General features: G+C 35.5%; 1 protein-coding gene across 1 annotated transcript in view; it reads right to left on the bottom strand.

Annotated features, from left to right (window-relative positions):
* The window catches only part of KCTD16 (potassium channel tetramerization domain containing 16), a 357038-nt gene that overhangs the window by 96852 nt on the left and 234350 nt on the right, over positions 1–25836 (bottom strand). The window lies entirely within an intron of this gene.

Here is a 25836-nt window from a genome sequence, read left to right as displayed (position 1 = left end):
ACAATATAGCATAGTTGAGCTATGTAGTTCTAAAGTCTAAAGACTTGGGGTTCAATTTTGGCTTTGAAATATTCTTGCTATGTGGACATGGGCAAGTCCATTGATTTCTTTGTCTTAATTTCTTTATCTGAAAAAAAATAGGGAGGGAAATTAATAATAACTATTTAATAGGATTGTTACAAAGAAAATAATTTGTGAAATATAGAAATACAAACAATAATTATTATGACTCTTTCCAATTGTCCCTAGCAGAGTGTTTTGCATACAGGAGTTGGGCCATAATTAGTAATTATGGCATCTGGGACAAGAACCATGAAAGTTGCTTTGGGGAAGGGCAACAATAAGTGTCTTCAAACCAAACTTTTAAGACAAATTCATTTGCATAGTATTCAGGGTGTCCTAAAAGTCTTAGTGCAAGAGGTCCTATGGGGAGAAATACTTCAGTGCACCACACTGTTGAGGATAGAGAGAGGCCATGGAATACCAAGAGGCATCTGTTGAGTAGGCTTTCCCAGGGGAGGTAGCAGGGTGGGGCTAAGTCAGGAAGGAACTCACTTGGGAAGCCCTGGGGAAAGGAAATTAGTCATCTGGTAGCTTTCTATTTTAGTTAATTACTCTTGCAAACTAGATGTTAAGTTCATCTATGTCTACCTGATGCACAAGTGTTATCATTAAGTTCTATTACAGCACGATTGGACAAAACTCTATTTGTTTCAAACTTATGAGAAAGAATGCTATCCACATTCAGAGAAAGATCTGTGGGAGTAGAAATACAGAAGAAAAACCATTGCTTGATTACATGGGGGATGTGATTGAGGATGTAGACTCTAAATGATCACCCTGGTGCAAACATCAACAACTTGGAAATAGGTTCTGATCAAGGACACATGTAAAACCCAATGGAATTGTTCATCACCTACGGGATGGGGTAGGGGAGGGGAGGGAAAGAATATGATTCTTGTAACCAAGGAATAATGTTCTAAATTGATTAATTAAATACAATTTTTCAAAAAAAAGAAACAATATTTTAAAAATTCTATTTGTTTTACCTTACAGTCTTATATCACAGTCATTTCAAAAATATTTATCTCCTTCAATAGAATTGAATTGGTTTAAATTAAACTGAATAATTTTCAATCTTGGCATATAAAATAAAATTTAGCAATATCTGGGACAGCAAAGTGGTGCAGCAGTTACAGTGCAGGATCCACAGTCAGAAAGACTCATCTTCCTGAGTCCAAATTTGGTCGCAGACACTTATCAGATGTCTGACCCTGGGGAAGTCACTTTTAACCCTGTTGTCCTCAGTTTCCTATTCTATAAAATGAGTTGGAGAAGGAAATAGCAAGTCACTTCAGTATTTTTGCCAAGAAAACTCCAAATGGCTTCCAAAGAGTTAGACCCAAATGAAACAACCTACAAAAAACAAAAGCAATATCTATGCCTGTGACAGTATATATACACACACACAAACATAAACATATAAATAAGCATATATATATATGTATGTGTGTGTGTGTGTGTGTGTGTGTGTGTGTGTGTGTATAGTTTTGCACACAGGAGCCATGCCTAGTGATTCTGGAGTCTGGGACAAGTACTACGAAATTTGGTTTGGGAAAAGACAACAATAGGTGTCTTTAAATCAAACCTTTAAGACAAATGAATTTGAGTATGATATTTAAGGTATCCTAAAGGTCTTAGTGCAATATATATCACACCTTAGGAGGCATAAAAGAAAACTGGGTATGGTCCCAGCTACCTCTATTATTGGCTTTTCATTTATCAGCCCAAACTTCAACAAAGAATATCACAGGAAAGACAATTAGGATATAACAAGGAAGCAAAAGGCAAAAGACATGTTCCATCCTATCAAGGCCTTATCAAGCAAATTTCCTCTCCATAGTAAAAGAGTGGCATAATGGATTGAATACTATAAGTCATAAAGACCTGGGTTTGAATGTTGTTTCTGATACTGTCACCATTATCTAGTGACTAAACTTTGATAAGCTTCAATTTCCTTATTTATAACAATTTCTCACATAGAATGGAAGCTCCTTGAGGGAAGGAACTCTTTTTTTTTTCATCTTTTGTGACATTCAAGAGTCAATCCTTTAGGAGATATTAAATAAGTGCATATCAGTTGAAAGATTGACCAAAACAAGGACATAGTTCCATAGTGCCTACCTTATAGAGTTGTAAAATACAAATGGAAATCTTCTAGTATTTTAAAAAATGTTAGCTAATGTTTGTATACAAATGGGATAATAACAATCATTTTACTCTCCCTTTCATTGACTTGTTTTGAGGGCTAGTGTTTTGACAACCATGAAGTTCAATAGAAATGGAGGACTGTTATAGCTCTTTCATTGTGAAGTTGTTCAAGTCTTGTATTCTACAGCTACTTGGTAAAATGGATAGAGTTCTGAGTCTGGAGTCAGAAAGATCTGAAATCAATCAAAGCAAACACTTATTAGCTTTATGACCTTAGGCAAGTCACTTAATCTTTGACTGCCCTGGTTTCCTCAACTATTAAATGACTATAACAACACTTATTTTCTAGGATTGTAATGAAAATCAAATAGTAAAATATTTAAAATCATTTAGAATAGTTCCTGGCACATACTAGGTGCTTACTAAATACTCATTTTCTTTCTTCTGTCTTCTTACAACTAAAATAGAATATAATTCACTGCAATAAAAGAAAGGAAGAAAAAGATTTTGTCCTGCCAGTTCTCACTCATGAGACTGAATGAGTTAATGAAGGATTTAACATGCTCAAAAGACAGAGGCTCTGGGTTTCACATTTGATTTTCTGACATGTCTGAGGTACCTAGGTGGAGAAGATAATAGAGTACTGGACTTGGAGTTAAGAAGAACTTCATTCCTGCCTTAAACATTTACTTTGTGACTCTGGTATGTCATTTAGTCTCCCCAGCCTGAGTTTCCTAATCTGTAAAATGGGGTAACTGTATGACTAATCATTCAAGACTTTATGAAGATTAAAGATTATTAGAGATATAAGGAATGTCATAAACCTGCAGTACTATGTAAACCCAAACTCTCTCCCTTATCTCTGCCTCTTGGCTTCTCTGGTTTCCTTCAAGTCACAATTAACTTCCTACTTTCTGCCAGAAGCTTTTTTTCAGGCTTCCTTAATCTTGGACCCTTCTCTCTGAGATATTCTCTAATTTACCCTGCATATATTTTGTTTGTACATGATTGTTTGAATAATGTCTCTTCCATTATACTCTATGAGTTCTTTGTATATAGAGACTACTTTTTTACTTTCCTTGTATCTCCAGTGCAATGCCTATGCCACAGTAGGCACTTTATGAATACTGGTGAATTAATAATCATTATTATAATAATTTTATTAAAGCTAGACAAATCCTATGCATCTGTAAAACCTAGTTACTTAATGATTCTTCCTGAAATCTGCTTAACTCTGTAATGGGTAGTTACACCAAAATCAAAGAACAAAGCTTCAAAAAAAATCCATTTAGTTCTAGGATCCAAAAGTTTTCAGATGAGGAGTTTCTAAGCCAGAGGGCCACAGATCCACCTATTATTTACATAGATCATTCAAATATCATCCATTGTCTTCTGCCTTTATATGAATCTATCCTTCCTAGTCATTGCTGAAGGGCAAAGACAGGGAAATTGATTTCAGATCTTAATGTCTTTCCTCAGTAATATACATTCACACATGAGAATATTCACTTTGACTGCCCTCACCTCACATTCTTAAAATAATTATGAGACTTTAAAGGGATAAAGTGATAATTTCAAATGAGAACTTTAGCACAAAAACCAACAGAACAAGATTATTAGAGCATCATCTTTCACTAATGGTTCTGGCCTAAGGCTAGACTATTGGGAACAAGTGAGAAATCTCCTTCAAGATACAGAATATGAGATTTACAGAAAGGGAAGAGATCTAAAGAATACCTCAGGATCCTGCCTGAACACCCCCACCCCCCCCTCCTTATCTTCAGTTTCTCCTCCCAGTGCAGGAGCTGGGATCTCCACAAATTCTTTTAGGCTTTGTCCTCACTACTGGGATGTCCAGTTAATATTTAGTCCATTGGCAACTATATGAGAAGCAATTCAATTGAAACTGCCAATGTTGGACAGATCCAAAGTTAAAGAGCCTGCCATCTACTTTACTACAATATAGGTATGCATACAGGTGCCAATAGCAGGCAGTGGGAAAGTTCTTGGCAAGTGACACATCCTTATTGATATATTAGTGATTCTACTGGACTCTTTTTTTCCTGAGTCCATTTCTATTAGCTCTGATCCCTTCTGTTGCTTGCTGCAGTATGGAGGCTGTTGGCCAGGCTCTGTGAAACAGGTGTCTGCTTGATTATCTGCACCAATATGATGTATGTTGTTATTATGAAATGAGATGAACCATAACTGGTGCATCTGGACTGCAGGATAATAAGGAGGGGAAATATCTCAGCTCTGGACAACAAGGGTAGAAAAATTGTCACTTATAAATGGAGATTTTTAGAACATACTATTGATAGTAACTGAAAAGAAATTCTAGGTTAAAGAAAAGCTGTTTTTAAAATAACTTCCCTTTAAAAAAACTCAATTAATAAATGACTTTTAAGGATTCCCTCCCCATTATGTAACAATAAACCAATAGCCTTCAGTTATAATATATCTGAGACAAAAATAAGGGACTAACTAACTGGTCTCTTGATGAGGAAGCATCAAACACCACCTCAAAGATACTACTCTTGGCTAAAGCATCTGTTGTCCAAGTCCATACATTCAGAGCTTGGTGCAGTTTTTTTTTCCATTTATTAAACTGAAAAGTCATTTGAAATTCTTGAGCTGCCTCTCCATTATCTAAATAATTTCCATTGTTGTCAGGCACAGGCCTGATAATGGTGACATCATTTACTAATGCAAATAGTTATTCTCCCTTGCAGTACACTTACCATGCCATTACTACAAAATAAGCTTGGTTATTTATTTCATCCAGAGATGTACTACATAAATAATTTCACTGATTTTCAGCAATGTTACCTTACAAATAGACTCAAGCTCTGCTTTGTTTCTTTCAGCTACTCCAGTGAAAAGTCCACCTGTGGAAACTATGATCACCTGGATGTTCCACAGGCCTGACAGTGGTTAAGTCTGTGGGACTAAGTTCCACCAGTGGTTTCCAAAAAAATAATAATAATAAGCAAGAATAGGCTAGTTAATCTCCTATTAGGAAACTGCTAGTCTTGCTGCTCTGGGTTTTTTGTTTTGTTTTGTTTTTTTGGTGGCTGTGCTGTGGGAAATTGTCATAGCCCCTTATTTAGTCCCAAACAACTCTTTGAAAAGCATCATTCTGACAAGAGCCAAACCAAACCAACTTTGTCAGGGGAGACCGCCCCCCCCCACCCCCGACATAATGATCAGCAGGAAGATTGGCCCTTTAACAACTAAGCTGATATCAGCCCAGAGGACAATGACAAGCTGGAGCTCAAAGTCCCCATGCAGGCAGGTGAAGCTATTTTTGGGTAGCAGGGGATGGAAGAAAGTTTAAAATGAGTTCTTAAGAAAAGTCATCAAGTACAGGAAGGCTTATTACAGGTGGCAATGACTGGCAGTTCTCCATCTCCACTGAGGAAAGAACAAGAGGCTTCAGGTTGACAATGTAACAGAAGAGATTATAGGCAGCCTGACAAGTCATTTTGAAAACATCATAAGCCCCCAGAATAGTCTGTTCATCTCATAAAATTCTTGTTGGCTAGAACTCACTTTGGTTATGGACAAAAAACATATTGGCTTTCTCACAATTCCTTAACTGAGTGCTATAGCCTAGGTCAAGAAACTTAAGGAAATTCCTTGGTTTACAAAAAAATAATATTAATTCCATTTCTGGATTTTATTCTGTACTTCAGGAGATAATGGCTAAGTTCTGTTCTGGACATAAAAGGGAGGATCCAATTCCCTGGATTCCTCTACAATATTCATTGTTGTGTCAATCAGTCAGGTAATGAATCAGCAAGCATATATTAAGCATTTTTAATCATGTGTTATGGATGAAAAGGTGATAGGGTTGGACTAGCCTTGTAATAAATCAACCTAGGCTTGAATTTACAATAAATGTGAGAGAGAACTTTTGGTGTGACCTGCCTTTGTTTCTATTGCTACCCAGCAAGATGGTGCATAACAGATCCTGTATATTTGAATGATAGGGCTTTTCATTGTGTCCTAGTCTGAATGTGCTCCAGAGACACATCTTGTTTTCATGATGCTCAGAACAGACCAAAGATCAAATGTTATCTCCTCCATTACCAACTAATTTGTATGCTGCTCCTATTTTTCCCTCCCTGAGGATATTAGGGGAAGTGGATTGAGTACTAGACTTGGAGCTGGAAAGACCTAGTTTAGATTCTACCTCTGAGCCTTCCCAATTATATGATCATGAGCAAATCACCTAACCTGATGATCCCTATGTAATTCTTTAGGTACGATCCTCATGTAATTCTTTTAGACATTTTACTGTTATGGGCAAATTGGGTTGTAATTTTGCTCCTTTTTATATTTCTCTCTGGAGAAAGTGATATTATACACATTTTACAAAAAGGAAAATCAATGCCCTAGGGGAAAAGTACCATAGCAATAAATACCTTCACCCAAAATATATGAGAGTAGACTATATATGTTAAAGTAGCCAAGTATAATAAATTTGTTTTTTCATGAGCTGGCTTATTTGGGGGGGGGATCAGTTATAAGATTTCCACTGCTAGGAATATAATTCAATGTGGTTAAAATAGATAGAAATGTATGTAGATACAGATAGATATATAGATATAATTATAGATTACTGTTATATATATATATATGTCACAATAAAAGTAAATTTTGTGGTGAAAAAGAACTGGAACAAAGTACATGTCCAATAACTGAGCAAAACTTCAACAAACTATGGTATGTAATATATGAATATGATGCAATATATATTATGCCATTAAAAATGAAGAGCATGAAAAATTCAGAAAAGCATAGGAAAATACATGAACTATTATAGAGCACAATAAGCAGAACCAAGAAATGAGTGTATATTAATTTTAAAATGTAAATAAAATGAACAACAAAATTAAACTAAATATTACATTACTATAATTATGTGCATATATTATTAGAGCATATAATAATACATGATAATTATAAACATAGAGTAATAATGTAGTATAATAGTATTACATACTGTTATACTATACATAGTATGATAAAATATAAATATTATCTCATTAAAGGCATTAGTACTAACCCTAATAAGAGATTTGATTGTGATTTTATTTTTAATATAATTCATGAATTAATATCATAACACTTCAACTAATATCATAATTTAATATAAATTTATTGCAATAAATATATGTATATTATATTATTTTATTTATCATAATGACTAACACAGAGAAGAGTGAAAACCTTCATCTCTTCTTTGCAGTGGTGGGGGGAATATGGGTATCTAATACTGCATATACGTTCAAAAACAATAGAGGTATTGGTCAGTTTTTCCAGACTACAATCTTTTCCTATTTTTTTAATTCTTTGTTGAATGGGAATATAAAGAATAGCTTGGTGTGCAGAGGATAAGGAGAGATACAATGGAAAGTAAGTTCATGTGAAAACAAAATATTTTGTTAGAAATCAGATTGTTTTTTAAAAGTAGCCTAGTGTAGGGGCTTGCTACTCCTGAAGCAGATAGCCTCACTCAAGACAGAAATCATGTCACTATTTTCTCCCAGACATTTCAAAGGTTCTATACTGATCATTCAGATGACCTCCCCAATACAATTTGCATATTGGATAAAATAAGTTCTTATTTTTCTTTGTCATGTATGAAAAAGTTAAACATTTCAGGGGAAGATTTCTTCATTGCAAATACAATTGTGAGATAGTCAATCTGTCCAGAAAAATTTATTCCAAAGAAATTCTAAAGGCACTTAATGGTACCAATCTCCATTTGCCAAAGAGTAGTCCAGGGCAATGCCCATGCCTGGAGATTCTGGTTCTTTTATCAAGATGGCTTCCTCTTTCAGAAACATGTATCCTCACTTTCCAGTTGTTTATGGACTACCAGGAATTTAAACAAGATTGTCATTCGAGAAACAGGTATTTCAACCACCTGCATGCCTACTGTAACTACCATGTGTTCCATTACCCATGTATGGACCTCAACTTGTAAGACCTTAGAGCTTTACCTATTTACCTCTTTATAACCAATAATTATGAAAAATTAGTTCATACTATCTACATTCAGAGGAAAATCTGTGGGCATAGAAACAAAGAAGAAAAACAACTGCTTGATCACATGTGTCAGTGGGAATATTATTAGGGTTATAAGCCCTAAATGATCACCCTAGTGCAATTATCAATAATATGGAACTAGACCTTAACCAAAGACATATGTAAAACCCAGTGGAATTGCACATTGGCTACAGGAGGCTGGGAGAGAAGGGGAGGGAAAGAACATGATTTTTGTAATCCTGGAAAAATGTTCTAAGTTAATCAATTAAATACAATTAAAAAAATTAAAAACAAACAAAAATAAAATCATTTCAGCTTTAAAAAATTAATTCGTCCACTCAGACCATTACATGCTTTTTGTCTATCTTTTAGACTTGATTTCACTTCTTTTAGATGCTTCCAATGAGGAAATTCTCTACCAATGCAGATAAGCATTGCTCTGCAACCTCTAGTTATAGGTACTTCCAGAGAAACAGAGATTAAGTGACCTGTCCAAGGTCCTACTGTCAACATGAGCCAAAGTCATGGTTTGAACAAAGGTCTTCCTGTCTCTGAGGCCAGCTTCTTGTCCATTATACTTCTCACAAAATAAGCACTGAATTAAAACTTGTCAAATTGAACTGAATTAAAATAATCCTTTCATCCCAGATCCGTAAAGTACTTCAATAGTTTCAAAACTTTAGGTTAGCTTTCTTAATAGTTGTTTTATTTGTTGTCCTTTTCACCCTACTCCTCACTGCCTTTGCAAATGTCATAGCCTATAGCAACTCCAGAAAAATGGTCTCTTGAGAGGTGGAGGTGAAACAAAGTTTAAAAGAGAAGAGATAATGTATCAAGATGCTGAAAAACCTTTAAATACACTTTAAGACTTGCTACTATTGCTATCACAATAATGACAATGGTGGTAGCTGTGACTACTGCTGCTACCTTCCCTGAATTAAGGAAGTTTAAGGGAAAGTGTTTACAGTAAACAGTGAGCAAAAGTTCACAGCTCTAGCAGGAGAATGATGAGTGAAAAATCGTTTTTTGCCCTTTATTAACTTGGGCACATTTCAGTAATACCATGTGCATCTTTCTGAGTAGGGCATCCAGTTATCCAACTGATAATAGAGAAAGCATTTTTAAACAATCACTACATTCTAAGCTGAAATGTTAGTCGATGCACTTTGTCAGTGCATAGATCAGGGTAAAGGGCATTGCATATGGATTATGAAGTTAGCACAGAATTTAAGAAAAAAGAATGAGAGAGAATGTATTTGGGATATTTTATGGCATGTTCATCAGTCAAATTGCTCCCTTGAAAAAACAAAAATACAAAACAAAATTATATAATAGCATTTATCTGATACTATGGCTTAAGGAGTCAAGAATGTTGTAGGGCTTAACGGCAATGATTTGTGGACAAAAAATGGCATAAGGGAAAGTAGACCCCTAAAATGATTAAAAAGAGCAGTGGCTACATTATATAACAACATGGGATAGCAGTTAGAAAGCCAAAATATATTGGGAAAAATAGTAAAGGAACTAGAGGAAGGATTACCATGCCTTGGACGGGTACTAAATGGTAGGCACATGAAATGATAGACTCAGAAAGCAAGGATGGGTTACATTCTGCCCTAATGTAGCCCATAAATCCACTGAAATAATGGATTATGTGTCAAATGCATTTCTGTCATACAATTTTGACCATAAATTCATTCCATTCAGAGGTTTGCCAGTGTCAAGGATTCCATGAAGAGTTTCCCATCTTGGAAGTTGGAAATGATCTTACATTCCTTGGATACCCTTATATGTAAAAACATAAAGGTAGGTACCTGTTAGTAGAAATATGAATACCATGACGTGGTCACATGTATTTACATTCTCACTATCCAAAATTATAATTATATAAAATATGGTTATTATTTCTAGCCCAATAGAAATATGTTGTATGAAATTGAATACCACCATTTCACACAATTATTATTGGCCTTGTTGGGGACCTAGCTGCATATATAAATGTGTACTCACTCCTCTAGGATTTGGTAAACTCCCTGAGGGCAGGGAATACCTTCTCAAACTACTCCATGAATGATAGCTAGCATAAAACCAACAATAACATACACATTAAGCACACAACTAGGGCTTTATACATATTTATGCATTTGTTAAATCGGAATTTACTGAATTATCATATCTTACCTCATACTATAGTCAGGGAATTAATTAAATCATAGTATAGATTTAGAATGGAAGAGGACTTCAGAGGCAATATGAGAAAGTGAAAAGAAAATTAGATTAGGAGTTAAGAAGAGCTGATTTCACGTCTAGCACTCTTTCCACTGTACCTCATAGCCTCTTAAGAGCTGAAAGAAGCTTTAAGAGTTCACAAATCCCACCCCCTACTGATTTTACAAATGAGAAAACTGAGGATAGTACTTAATAAATTCTTGTTGACTTGACTTGAATTAAGTGGTGTGTACAGAGTAAAACAAGATATAAGTAGCCAAATCAGTTTATAAAACCACATTCTCAAATTACACACACACACACACACAACACACACACACAATTTCCAATATATGGCAGAGTTTGGACTTTAAAACATGCATGAGAGTTCAATAGGCAAAGGAAATATGGTCTTAAAAATCACATGTTAGAACTAAAAGGGCTTTTGAGATCTGCTAATATATTAATTTTCATTTTACTAATGAGGAAAATGAGATACAGAGTGAGATGAAGTAATTTTCCCAAGTCTCATAGCTCTTTTGTGGAAAAGTCAGCATTTGAACCCTGGTCTTCTTATAAACCCAAATCCTTTCCATTATTTTGAGCTTACTTAATTTTGATGCTCACAGTTATCAAATTAAATGGCCACAACTTAAAAGTATGCCTGATGAAGGGTCTACTTCTTTTTCACAGTCTGGTATTCTATTCATTCTTTGGGGGTCATCATAAGATACCAAAAAGTACAATTAATTATATTTCAGTCAGAATGAGTTGCTTTTAAAAAATCTCTGGTTCTAAACTTTTTGCTTTGCAGTGTTTTAAACATCCTTCTTTTCTTAGAAGTATTTCTAAGTAGCAGTAAAGCCCATTTCACCAACAGTGATGCAATGGCCCCACGAGACTACATTCAAATTAAGTCTGACAGTGATGTAGCAAAGGAGCAATGGATTCGAAGGAAAAAGTCACTGATTCTACTCTTGTCTTTTCAACTAACCATAGTCTTTGACAAGTTACTCCCTCTCTTTTCTCATGATCATTTATCCCATCTGTAAACATAGAACACCATCCTAAAATGATCTCTCTTCCCTCCATTTCTTGGAATGCCTGATTTTCTTGCAGACTCTATTTAAGAACCACCTATTACTTGAATCTATGATTCTATGATTTAATTCTTTTCTCCTCATTTTACTGGTGAAAAACACGGTCAGTTATTACCTAGTCAAGCTGCTAATGTCTTCTCCAAGTTTAATTTGTTATCTCTTTTACTTGTTTTGCATATACAAATATATGTTTTATAATACTCTTTTATATGATATATATATATATATATATATATATATATATATAAATTGCCTCATCCCCTATAATGTAGAGCTTTAGGAACAGGACTGATTCTTCTTTGTTATTTTATTCTTAGCACCTGGCACAGTGCATGAGCCATCATAGGTGCTAGCTGCTTTACAAATATTTGCTTGTTTACTTTATCTAATATTCTATTTAATAACAATATTCTACTGATGGTCAGGACTCAAGATCATTTCTTACCCTACCTCCACCATAAGCACAATAATAGGCAAATAAAAACAAATACTGTATTCAAGTTCTAGATTTCCAAAGACACATTACTCATAACTGTTAAATGAATCAAGGAGTCTTGTAACTAGGACTCTGTCCAGTGGTGAAAATTTGGTTTTACCTTATACAAAGAATATTCTGTGTCTAGTTTTAAGTTCAGACTTTCAGTTTTCTTGCCCTAATGTTACACTGTTCATTTTTGTTATTGTTTATTTAGTTATCTTGAAAGTGAATAAATGTTCTCTGGAGAAACTTTAAAAATTTAGCTAATTCTCCAGGACTCTACTTCACTAGTGTTTATGGAAATCACCCTAGGATCATAGGATTTTGATCTTGAAGCAACATTATACAGCTTATAAGTCAAACTTGTCATATTTTAGTTTGTAAAACCATGTCCTAAAGAAGTAAAGGACCTTACCCAGTATCACACAGGTGTAGGGCAGCTAGGGGGGGCACAGAAGATAGAATGCTGAGCCTAGAGGCAGGAAACACTGAGTTCAAATCTGGCCCTAGATGTGACCTTGGGCACATGTGACCCTGGGTACATACCCTGTTTGCCTCAGTTTCCTCATCTATAAAATGAGCTGAGGAAGGAAATGGAAAATCACTCCATTATCTTTGCCAAGAAAACCCTAAAAAGGAGTCATGAAGAGTAGGACAAGATTGAAAACAACTAAAAGACAATGACATTAAGTAGCAGAGCCATTATTTGAACCCAGAGCCTTTGACTACAAATTCAGTACTCTTCCACTATACAATACAGAATCATATTTCTCATTTGTGCCAACTTCTTGATTTAGCAAATTACAAGTATTGTATTACAAGCCTACAACATTCACTGAGGGCAAGGGAAAATTAGATAATGATAAAGATCCTATTTTTTGTTATCGTTTTTCACTATGTTCATAAGTGACTTCCTTCCATCCCTGGAATTCCATTTGTTCATTTGGAATGGCAGCTAGAGATGATATTTATTACCAGTGTTTTCTGAATTAAACTTCTTGTGAAGAGAATATGTTTTGATATTTTTCATTTAGTTTTCTAGAATGAGAAAGTTGTTCATTGTTTTTCATTAACTATTAAGATAACTACCCTTTGGATGCATTTAGAAATAATTGGGAAGAACAAAACAAGAGCTAGAAGAACCTTGTTTAGTTTCTATCTTAAATAGTGTTGGAGGAAAGGCACCCTTCTCTATTCTGTTTGAGTTTTCATCTAACAATAAATCTAACTTTTCTTCTTCCCAAAAGAAAAAAAACAAATCCCCTGATGAATAATGGCTTACACACACTAGAGGAAATGGAAAATACAAGTAATGATCCAGATAATTTAGGGTAAAATGCATTCTTACTGAAAATATATTTTTCTATTCAAAGACTCAGTCTACAGGTTGACAAACCCACCAATGCAATGCATTGTATTTATAAAGGGTAAGGAGAGGCTTTAATTTCAACATTACCACATTAAGCTATATACCACTAAACTAAATACACTAAATTGGATATTTTCTTAATATTTTCCTTAAACCCTATCTTTCAGGAGTAGAAGGTCATGTTGGATATTTTAAATCATTGGACCCAATTAGCAATATTTTTACAAAGCAAACCTAGTTCTATCATATAAACCTTTGTGATTTTGGATAAATAAGTAAACTTCTGGGTCTCCATTTCCTCATCTTGAATATAAAGGGGTAAGACTAGACAACCTTTAAGGAATTCTGTCAGCCCTAATTTGATGAGTAACAAGGAAAGATATTGGTTTCTGAGATTTAAATGCAAGACACTGTGCCCAAACTAAGAAGGGAATAATAAGTAACTATGCCAGTATAACTCTCTTAGATATTAAAGAGAAGATTTTTAAAATACTGAATACATATATCTGATTAGTGTGGTAGTCCAACTCTTAAGTTCATCTTCCATTGAAAGAAAGAAAACAAAAAATCTAACCCAATGTTGCTAATGCAGAACTATATTTGTTAAGCTACTATTTAAAAGAAAAGTATTAATTTTTACCATTAGCCAGGATTTGTATTTCATGAAAAGTTTGAAATAAAATATAAAAACTCTTTGCTTCTTTAGAAAATTAATTGTCATGCATTTCTATTTAGGAATTGAATTCCAAAGTGGTGTAAAGTTTGTATAGAGAAACACTTTTTAAGAGCAAGTTGGTGAGTTTCTTGATATGCAAGAGGTAGCCATGTAAAGCTGGATGTGATTTGATAGTCATGCAAACCTGACCTGATTATGTTGGTCCTTAATACAATATATACAGGTTGTATAAAAGTTAAATTTAATAAGAAAAAAAAAGTAAAGGGCATTGGCACATGGCCATAATCACAATTTTACCTTTAAGGGAGAAAATGGTACCCATTCAGACTTTCCTTACTTTATTCAATAATTTAACAAACATTTATTCAATGCCTACTATAAAACCTACTGTGAGAAGAAATCAATGTGAAGTGTTAGAAGAGAGAGAACAGTGAGGACAGTCCTTTTCTTCATGGAGTTTTATGTTCTAATAATATATTTAATTACTTGAATTTTGTGTGTATGTATGTGTGTGTTTAAATAAGCTGGTGAAAATTTTAATGCATAAGGAGCATTCCACTTAAATAAACCATAATCCATCTATTTATTTGTTGTTATTTTTGTTATTGTTTTTGGTGCGGTGATTGTCAATATCTACACATTTGGTTCAATTTCATCATCAAAATGGACAAAATAACCACAGAAAAGAAGAAGCAGAAGCCTAGAACTTATCTAATTGAACCACTTTATTTTACAAATGGGAAAACTAGGACACAGAGAGGATAAATGACTTCTTCATTGTTACACAGCCAGTTAATTTAGTCAGGACTTGTAATTATAATTAATGGTAGAGCTGGAATTTTAATCGAGTCTTCCTAAAACCTCCTGTTATCATGCAGTGATCCTTTAAATATACTAAGTTGCTTTTTTTGGGGGGGGAGTATAATTTTAAGCTGGCTCAAGGGTTTAGGAATCTGACAAGTTGCTTAGAAATGGACATGCTAGTTTAGTTAGATTTATGGACACAGGCCCAGTAAGAACTGAAATTCAAGAAATCATTGCATGTATTCAACATTCTATATTTTTTAAATCATAGGGGAAATCTGAAAAAATATTCCTTCTGCTACTATAGGGAAAAGATTCTCTTTCTTGGACCATTAGCACTCTAACTCTATCAATTTCTGAGTAATGCAAGACAAATACTTCTATCAAGTGAAGCCACCAATGCTTAAAAAAAAAAAAAAAAAGCACTTGATTGGAAGATATTACCAGCCAGTTTACATCTCATTCATGTCAAGGAGATTGAAAAGTAGTTTGCTTTGCCTCTGAAATACCCGAACAGTGAGCAGCAGGGTACCTCTCTTCAGTCTGTTTGAAAAAGGCAAATAGCACTGAAACTGGACATTTCCATTTTCTTGATTTGCTATGTTACATTTGATGCGTGATTAGAAAGGTCCTTAATGGATTTCAGAAGTGACTGAAATGTATTATTTGGGGCAAGCAGTTTGCAAGCACAAATCATAAAAAAGCTTTTCAGTTTATCACTTGAAATTGAGCCTATCCCTTTTCATACACTCCAACTGGGAATCCCTAGCCAAAATTGAATTGGGAATAGCTTCTGGTCCATAAGAAATAGAGGGGAAAAAATTCTAAAGCTACTAACCCCACTCCCAGTTGTCACCAAAGGGTGGCTTCTAAGTATGACACTAAATATATACAAAAACAATTATGATTTCACTTAGTATAACTTTGTTTCTAATATGTATGTAGCTTATCCCCACCTCTAGAATATAAGCTTTTTGAAAGGAGGACAATTCATTTTTATTTTCATATCCCCATAATCTAGAAAGGTACTTGATGTATTACAAAGGCTTTAAAATATTTGTTAAATTTAACTGACTTTTTATTAGCATACTACCTATATGACACAACTATGTTTAGTTCATCTTACTATCCAATGATAAAAACAGAAAAAAAAATCCTATGACAGAAGTAAAAAAACAAGCATGATTAAGAAGAGCATAAAGTTAGGGTGACCCTTTTAAGGTATATTAGACAGCCCTTATGAAGCCCCACTGGAAAAAAATTCTCAGAGATCAGATTATTGTTGATCCAAGTAACTTGGAAAATTGGAAGAGATGAGTCATTCAAAAAGTTATTAAGTGTATGCCACTTGTCCTCTAGGGGTTATATTTATTTTATTTTTTAACCCCTCCCTTTCTGTCTTAGTATCAGTTCTAAGACAAAAGAACAGCAAGATCAAGGGAATTGCAGTTAAGTGACTTGGCCAGGGTCACACAGCTAGGAAGTATCTGAGGCCAGATTTGAAACTAGGTACTCCTGACACCAGTCCTGGCATTCTATGTACTGTGTTATTTAGATGCTCCAATTATGTGACTTTCGATCCTTTAGTGCCTGGTACATAGTAAGCACTCAATTAGTATGTGTGGATTGCTTGATATTCTGATTATCCTTATCCACCACAACTTTAAAGGAAGTCTCTGGCCATTATAGGGGTAGATGGTTTAGTTATCATTTTGATTGGGGAAAAATAGAAGTAGGATGGCATGCCTGTCTTTTTTTTAATAAACATTATGATAAAATGTAAGTTAAAAATAATCATGATAAATGTAAGGTTCTAGAAGGTTTCAATATTCTGGTTAACTGAGGGGTAAGTCAAATCTCTTTTTGTAAATCTTTTTAGAGTGTAACATCCTACTTTCCTACCTTGGTAATTAAAGTGAAGCAAATATAATTTAACATTTTTCTGATGACTTGGATTCTTCCAACACTTCAGGATTCTCACTCTGAATATTAATAACCATGTTAGGGAACTATGGATGAAAATGTCACAGGTATAGGAAAGTAATCTGAATGGGTCTGGCCCTAGAACTGTGCTTCTAAGCTTTTTTAGAAGTTCCCTAATTATTATATTATTTTCTTGAGATCCTTTATGCTCCTCTACAAAGTACATGGTTCATTGAACCATGCAGACACCCTTTGGTTCTCAAAAGTTCTATTTATGGAGTATAAACTGGAAAAAATCTTATACACTTCAATGATATCAATATCTTTTTTTTCTTCAAACCCTTATGTTCCATCTTGAAATCATTACTGTGTATTGGTTCCAAGGCAGAAGAGTTCTAAGGTCTAGGCAATGGGGGTCAAGTGACTCACCCAGGGTCACACAGCTAGGAAGTGAATCTGAATGAAGGGAAGATATTAAAGGCATGGAAAACATATCAAATCCATTTGTTCTTTTAAAAAAGAGAACAGCAGAGGAGTAAGTGTCTAATAACAACCATCAGGCAAAGTAAAAACTGAGGTAATGTATGCTTGTTGCCTGTAATGGAGGAGATTCCACAGAGTTCAGGGCAAAAAATATATATATATATTCCTTGTGGATGGTGAATTCTTACAGATGTTCTTACCTACCAATGTCATTGGGCTGATTGCAAAAGGCCCCAGAATATTACAGGGCCTTCTAGAAGAGATATTTAATTATGCAAAGTTGTTTGGCCAACCTATTTACAATGGAAAAACCAAGTGGATGAATAATGTTTATCATCCTGATTTTAGCATGTGAATGCTGAATTGTCCATTAGTATGTATATCTGGAACCAAGAGTACAAATAGAAGATGAGTTGGGTATTAGGTTGAACAGGAAGAGGAAAACAGGTAGTATTACTCCAGAAAACTGCAAAGTTTCTTTCCTGACCCCAAATTTCCCACAAAAACAAAGGCTTAATAAAATGCAAACATTCTACAGGCAATCTTTTTGGGTAAGATGTGAACTACAAATGCCTCTGAAAAATTAAAAATTAGCATCATAGAAGTGATGCCAGGGCACAGAGCAGGAGATAACCTGCTGCAATATTGAACCAACTATAAAGAACTGGAGAAAAAATTGCTTGGAGGAATTTTATGATAGAAAGAGAAGATGTATAGGTCACTTGACAACAATGAGATGTGACTGATATGCAAACTGAGTGTCCTACTGAAACATATTCAAAGTCAGGAGAAGTCAAGGAAGACCTGTAGCATATCCCTTTTGCAAACATAAAGGAGAGTCTAGGGAAGAGTGTCCCAGGATACACAGTCATGGATGGGTTATGATATTCATTTTTTGATAGGAAGAACTAAATTGATGATGTCACAGATCCATTTGAGTATTAAACTTTTTCTATGCACAAAACAAAATCTCCAATGCTGGGTATGTAAAGACAAAAGTGAACTCATCTTTGTCCTCGAAGAGCTTATATTCTAACTGCAGAAATAAATATGTGAGTATATCAGAAATGCAATACTAACCTGGGGGAGTCAGAAAAATTACAGTGTATAATATAAATAGATTATTTAGAGGCTTTAGGTGTTTTAGTTACTTGAAATTTCCTGTAGTCAATGAATTTTGTCTTTGGAACCATTGTAATATAAGAGAGATGGGGGAGGGGATGAATAAGCAAGAAAATTATCTAGAAAGAAAACAAAAACCCATAAGAAAGTTATTTCCTACTTTCATCCTGGTAAAAATGATAATGATAACTCATCTTTCCATAGAGCATTAAGGTAAGCAAAACAAATTCTTCACAACAATCCTGTAATTATTCAGATTTTACCTTTTAGGAAACTGAGTCTCAGAGGCATAAAATGATTTGAATAAGTAATATATCTAGAAACCAATGGAGTCTGATATTGAACTCGGGTTTTCTGACTCCAAAATCAGTATACTTTAAACCATACCCTATAATTGCTTCAGATTTCAATTTCTTTTCATGAAGTAAATCTGGCCAGGGTTCCAGATATGATCCTGCACACCAATATCCCTCTCCCTGGAAGGAAAAGATTCATTTACATTAGTCGTGCATATATCAACACTTTGGTCATTGTTATGGATCATTCATTTTTCCTTTTGACTTTCCAGACAGCAGCTGTGGTCATGAGATGATTCATTCATGTTACTAAGAACATCTATCTCTTCTCATATTGTGGGTACCTTGTCTCAAGAATCGAGGACTTCTTGACCCTCTCCTCCCTTTCTTTATCAATTACATGAAAGTAGTTGCCTGCCAATGTCAAGGATTTTACATAATGTCACCAATCTATCCAGTGCAAAAAGGATATCGAAGGGAGTTTACTGACATATTGTCTGACATTGTCATGATACATGAGTGGCAGAAAATAGACACCCTGTGAGTAGGCAGATTTCCATCTGGCAAGAAGATGGCTGTAATGAGCGCCAGTGTGAAATGACAGATAGTAATAGAAACTAGAAAGTCAGATTGGAAAATTAGCTTTCCTAGTTTCACATCTGCACAACAGGGGTAGCTGCCAATCACTGTCTCCAGAGGGAGGCTTATCTGGGTTCCTGACCACGTGCAAAGTCATGTTCCTCTAAGTTAAAAAACAGCATGAAAAAAATGAATCAGTCTGTTAGGGAGCTTTAAACAAATGTGGGGCTGCAAAACAAGCTGTCGCAAATTGGCACAGAGAATGCAGAAAATTAATGTGAAATGAAAGCTGGCTCTTCCAACAAAATAAAGCCGTCAATTAACTCTTCCAATTCTGGCTGTGGCATGGGAGACATTTCAGCCACAGGAAAACTGTTCAACTTGGATTATGGGAATTGTATCAACACATAGCCTATTCTCTACCCAGGAGAATAAGAGAAGAAGGGTTCTTTGGTTGGGAAGAAGAGCCAGAACTGATTTCATTGAATGTCTATTTTTTTCATTTACCTCACCTATTCTGAAATATTCCTTGCAGTTCAGGAGCAGAGAAGTGACATTAAAAGGGCCATATGAACTCATCTCTAATGGTCATGGTTTGAACCCTAATAAATCACCAACTATCGAAATATTCCAGGGAATTGGGTGGAGGTGGGCAGGGGGGAATCTTTGCTCGGTCTCTATTGATCAATAAAATGTACTAAATTCCCACATTTAAATGGCACATTCTTTGCTAGATATAAAGTTTGTTTAAATATGTAAAATTATTATTATGAAAGAGAAAAAAAGAATGTTAGAATGGCTAAAGGTTCCTTTATGAAGTTAGGAAGATCTGGTTGAAATCTTATTCTTGATATATATATAAGGGAGAGGTCACATGACCTCTGAGGGTTTCAGGTAAATCTTTAAACAAGTTGAGACAACTCGATGGTTAAGTGGATAGAGCTCTAGACCTGGAGTCAGGAAAATTTGATTTAAAATCAAGCATGAGAGGGGCAGCTGGGTAGCTCAGTGTATTGAGAGCCAGGCCTAGAGACAGCAGGTCCTAGGTTCAAATTTGACTTCAGATACTTTCCAGCTGTGTGACCCTGCACAAGTCACTTAACCCTCAATGCCTAGCCCTTACCACTCTTCTGTACACAGTATTGATTCCAAGGAAGAAGGTATGGGCTATTTAAAAGAAAGAAAGGAAGGAAGGAAGGAAGGAAGGAAGGAAGGAAGGAAGGAAGGAAGGAAGGAAGGAAGGAAGGAAGGAAGGAAGGAAGGAAGGAAGGAAGGAAGGAAGGAAGGAAAGCAAGAAAGCAGGAAGGAAAGCAAGAAAGCAGGAAAGAAAGCAAGAAAGCAGGAAAGAAAGCAAGAAAGCAGGAAAGAAAGCAAGAAAGCAAGAAAGCAAGAAAGCAAGAAAGAAAGAAAGAAAGAAAGAAAGAAAGAAAGAAAGAAAGAAAGAAAGAAAGAAAGAAAGAAAGAAAGAAAGAAAGAAAGAAAGAAAGAAAGAAAGAAAGAAAGAAAGAAAGAAAGAAAGAAAGAAAGAAAGAAAGAAAGAAAGAAAGAAAGAAAGAAAGAAAGAAAGAAAAAGAAAGCCTGAGACACTCACTAGCCATGTGATCCTGGGCAAGACATTTATCTTCTGTTTGCCTTAATCCACTGGAGAGATGAAAATGACAAAGCACTCTAGTACATTCCCTTCTCTGGAATTCCTTTTTTAAATGTCCTTTGGACTTCCTTTTTTTAATTTTTTCTCAATTATATATAAAGAAGAAATTTTACATTTTAAGAAAAAAATTCTATCCCTCATTCCTTCCCTCCACTCCAACCCTGTCTTGAGAAGGGAAGTAATTTGGTATAGATTATACATATCTAAACATGCAAAATATTTCCATGTTAGGCATATTGCAAAAGAAAACACAGACAAAAAAGAATAATAAAGAAAAATTTTAAATATTCTTCAGTTTGCATTCTTAAGCCATCAGTTGTTTCTCTGGAGGTGGATAGCATTTATCATCTTAAGACCTTCAGAATTATCTTGGATCATTATATTACTAAGAATAGCTAAGTCATTTGCAGTTGATTATTGTATGATATTGCTGTTACTATGTGCCATGTAATGGTTTTTCTCACTTCACTTTACATAAAGTTCATATAAATGTTCCCAGGCTTTTTTGAAAGCATATTGCTCATCATTTCCATTATAGTCATATACCACAATTTGTTCAGCCATCACCCAATTGATGAACATCCCTTTAATTTCCAATTCTTTGCAATCACAAAAAGGTACTATGTTTTTGTACATAAATGCCCCTTTCCTTTCTCTTTGATCACTCTGGGGCACAAACTTTTTGTAGTGGTATTGCTAGATAACACGATATACACTGTTTTGTAGCCCTTTGGACATAGTTCCAAATTGTTATCTAGGACTGTTGGATCAACTCCACCAGCAAGGTCCCTTTTTTCCACATCTCTTCCAACATATATCATTTTCATTTTCTTTCCTAATAGACAATATGATGTTGTGAGGTAGTATCCCAGAGTTGTTTTAATTTACACTTCACTAATCAATAGTGATTTAGGTTTTTAAAAATATATATTTGACTATAGTTAGCTTTGATTGCTTTATCTGAAAAATGACTGTTTATATCCTTTGAGCATTTATCAATTGGGGAATGACTCATATTCTTCTAAACTTCACTCACTTTGTTATATATTTGAGAAATGAGTTATGTCAGAAACATTTGCTATTAAAAATGTTCCAAGTTTCTTGTTTATTTTCCAATCTTATGTGCATTGGTTTTGTTTGTGTAAAACCTTTCTAATTTGATGTAATCAAAAGTGTCAATTTTACATCCTGTAGTGATCTTTTATCTCTCCTTTAGACATAAATTCTCCCCTTTTATATAAACCTAACAGGTAAAATATTCCATGCTACCTTAATTTGCTTATAACATCAACCTTCATGTATAAATTATGGACTCACCTTAACCTTATCTCAGTAAATGGTGTTACCACTCTGGTATCTTTGTCAAGAAAACCCCATACAAAGGCATAAAGAGGTAGACATGTCTGGATAACAGTATAATTGAGTTGCTGAACTGGATCAGTAGAGAGTTTTTCCACACTCAGGATTCTTTACACCAATGAAATTAAGATCTGGACTTAAGGAAATGCATAGTTATTGTTATGAATTCTATGTAATTGAAGAGGCAGATCATAGACCTCCATAATTATGCAATAAAATTGAAACAATTCCCAGTTTCCCCCCAAGATCTGGTTAGGAGCTTAAGACAATATGATATCTGGAGAAAAAAAATTAAGAAATCACAGAAGTTGACTGGACCCTGAATGGAATGCACATACATTTTCGTTTTTAACAGACTACAAAGGATGAAAATATAGAAAAAAGAGCAATACATAAAATAATTAACAACAATAATAAAATTGTAAAGTATGTAATTTTATATTTTTTCAAAGTGCTTTGCCATTTCATTATCTCAGTTAATCTTCACAATAATCTTTGAAGAAACACTTATTTTAATTTTATAGAAAAGAAACTGAGGCTTTAGTAGATTAAATAAGTCATTAAAAGTCATTTACTAGTTAGTAGAATAAACTGGATTCTATTAAGTAACCAGTTTTTTATACTCTAAGATCAGTTTAATTTTCTCATGTTTCAAAGTTCTAGTACATTCTAGAACGTAGTATGGTGTACGAAATACAAAGAACTCTGGAGATTTATAGTCAGAGAATCTGTGTTTCAATCCCATCCCGCATTTACTTTCTGTGTGTCTTTAGGCAAGTCACTTAACATTTCCTAGTCTCATTTTCCTGGTGGGTAATTTGAGAAGTGTTGACCTCAGAGTTTCCTTCCAGATTTAAAACTCTGATCTTATGATTAAGACACAATTATAGTATGATTGATTCATTTTCAAGCTCTCATCAAATAGGTCATACACATAGGGAGGTTTGAGTTGGGGATAAAAGATATTTAAATACGGAAGCAAAGTGGGAAAACTGGACAATGCTCTAAAGGGGCACTCATAACAGATGCTATGAGAAGGGAGGAATTGGGGCTAATGGCCAACCAGGAGGTAACCTTAAACACCATATAATGGGAAGTACAGAGGGTTACCCGAAAGGATCAGACATTCATAGACTCTCAGAAGCAGAAAGGCTCTTATATATTATAAATAATTCCTTCATTTTACAGTGGAGGGAAACAAGAATGAAGAAGCTTAGCATAAAGAGGTAAACTGTCAACCCAATTCCAAACCCTATATATTCTTATATTGTACACAGAGAAATTAAAGTAGCAAAAAAAAAATTAAATTAAAGAGACAAAAGGACACTCAAACGAGAGGTAATCAAGGTATAAACATTCAAAATAAATAGCGCCTACTTCTCATTTTTCCCTAAGTCCAGTCTTGGCTGTCAGTGTAGCATTCTGGCTGACCATTTCCTGGAAATGAACATCTTCAGTTTTATTGCCTTCCCTTCTCAAAGTCATTCTGGGGAGGAGGACTCCACTCCTCAGCCTCTGAAAGCTTAGTCATAGTTAAAATGATCTCTTCTCTTCTCTCCATCAAAGGCAGCTGCTACTTGTTACAACAGCATTGTGCTCATCTCACTTCACCTCCTCCACTAGTTACAGCCCCTTGCATTCCCCCCATTCCCTTTTGATCACATCACAGTTTCCAACTCTTGCCACAAGGTGCCACCAGTGTATGCTACTCACAGTTTTCTCCATGCAGGAACTCTAGAAATTTGATGTCAACACTGCAGTCTGGAGCCAAGCAATCCTAGCTAAGCCAGAAGCAATAATCAGAACTTTTTTTTTTTTTTATCTAATGGCGCTAAATAGTCACGCTCTGCTTATGAACCTTTCAAATTTCTGTAAAGTATAAGATAGTTCTGTTAAAGGTTAAATGTTCCTGATCATTTGCTTCAGTAATCAATGATAAATAATTTCATTCATTACGTTTTTTTCCACTGAGTTTTTCTTGAATATATTAGGATGTTCCTTTCATGTCTAATGAACATAACTCCATTATAATTAGGCTCTTGCTCTAATAATAATGAAAGCAATAAATAAGAGGAGAAAGAGAAAGGTATTAAATACATAGAAAGAAGAGGAAGGAAGGAAGGGAGGAAGGGAGGAAGGGAGGAAGGGAGGAAGGAAGAAAGGAAGGAAGGAAGGAAGGAAGGAAGGAAGGAAGGAAGGAAGGAAGGAAGGAAGGAAGGAAGGAAGGAAGGAAGGAAGGAAGGAAGGAAGGAAGGAAGGAAGGAAGGAAGGAAGGAAGGAAGGAAGGAAGGAAGGGAGGGAGGGAGGGAGGGAGGGAGGGAGGGAGGAAGGGAGGAAGGGAGGAAGGAGGAAGGAAGGAAGGAAGGAAGGAAGGAAGGAAGGAAGGAAGGAAGGAAGGAAGGAAGGAAGGAAGGAAGGAAGGAAGGAAGGAAGGAAGGAAGGAAGGAAGGAAGGAAGGAAGGAAGGAAGGAAGGGAGAGAGGGAGAGAGGGAGGAAGGAAGGAAGGGAGAGAGGGAGGAAGGAAGGAAGGAAGGAAGGAAGGAAGGAAGGAAGGAAGGAAGGAAGGAAGGAAGGAAGGAAGGGAGAGAGGGAGGAAGGAAGGAAGGGAGAGAGGGAGGAAGGAAGGAAGGGAGAGAGGGAGGAAGGAAGGAAGGAAGGAAGGAAGGAAGGAAGGAAGGAAGGAAGGAAGGAAGGAAGGAAGGAAGGAAGGAAGGGAGGGAGGGAGGGAGGGAGGGAGGGAGGGAGGGAGGAAGGAAGGAAGGAAGGAAGGAAGGAAGGAAGGAAGGAAGGAAGGAAGGAAGGAAGGAAGGAAGGAAGGAAGGAAGGAAGGAAGGAAGGAAGGAAGGAAGGGAGGGAGGAAGGAAGGAAGGGAGGAAGGGAGGGAGGAAGGAAGGGAGGGAGGGAGGGAGGAAGGGAGGGAGGGAGGGAGGAAGGAAGGAAGGGAGGAAGGAAGGAAGGAAGGAAGGAAGGAAGGAAGGAAGGAAGGAAGGAAGGAAGGAAGGAAGGAAGGAAGGAAGGAAGGAAGGAAGGAAGGAAGGAAGGAAGGAAGGAAGGAAGGAAGGAAGGAAGGAAGGAAGGAAGGAAGGAAGGAAGGGAGAGAGGGAGGAAGGAAGGAAGGAAGGAAGGAAGGAAGGAAGGAATCTCAAATGGAAAGAGCATTTAATTTGCAAGGGGAGAATTTGAAATCAAATCTTGACTCACTACCTATGTGACCTTGGACAAATAGACAAATCATATATCCTCTTTAAGCCTCATTTTCTCATCTGTAAAAGTGTTGGGCTAAGGAATTTTAAGGTCCCTTGTAGCTCTAAATACCCAATCCTATAATCTATTTAATTTTTTATCTTTCCTATCAGACAACAGATCTCAGACCCTATTTCTGCTTCTAAGATAAGAGGTATGAAATAATTTAAAAGGCCATGACCAATGATGTAGAACAAAGAAGCTGGGTATGCACAGTATATACCCTAACATGCCTCTAGGAACCTTATCATCAGGAAACTCATCATCCTGTGAGATT

This window comes from Monodelphis domestica, chromosome 1 (genome assembly GCF_027887165.1).
Source record: "Monodelphis domestica isolate mMonDom1 chromosome 1, mMonDom1.pri, whole genome shotgun sequence".
Taxonomy (NCBI): Eukaryota; Metazoa; Chordata; class Mammalia; order Didelphimorphia; family Didelphidae; genus Monodelphis; species Monodelphis domestica.
The sequence above is the reverse complement of the archived record's forward strand: the minus strand, read 5'-3'. Positions and strand labels throughout refer to the sequence as shown.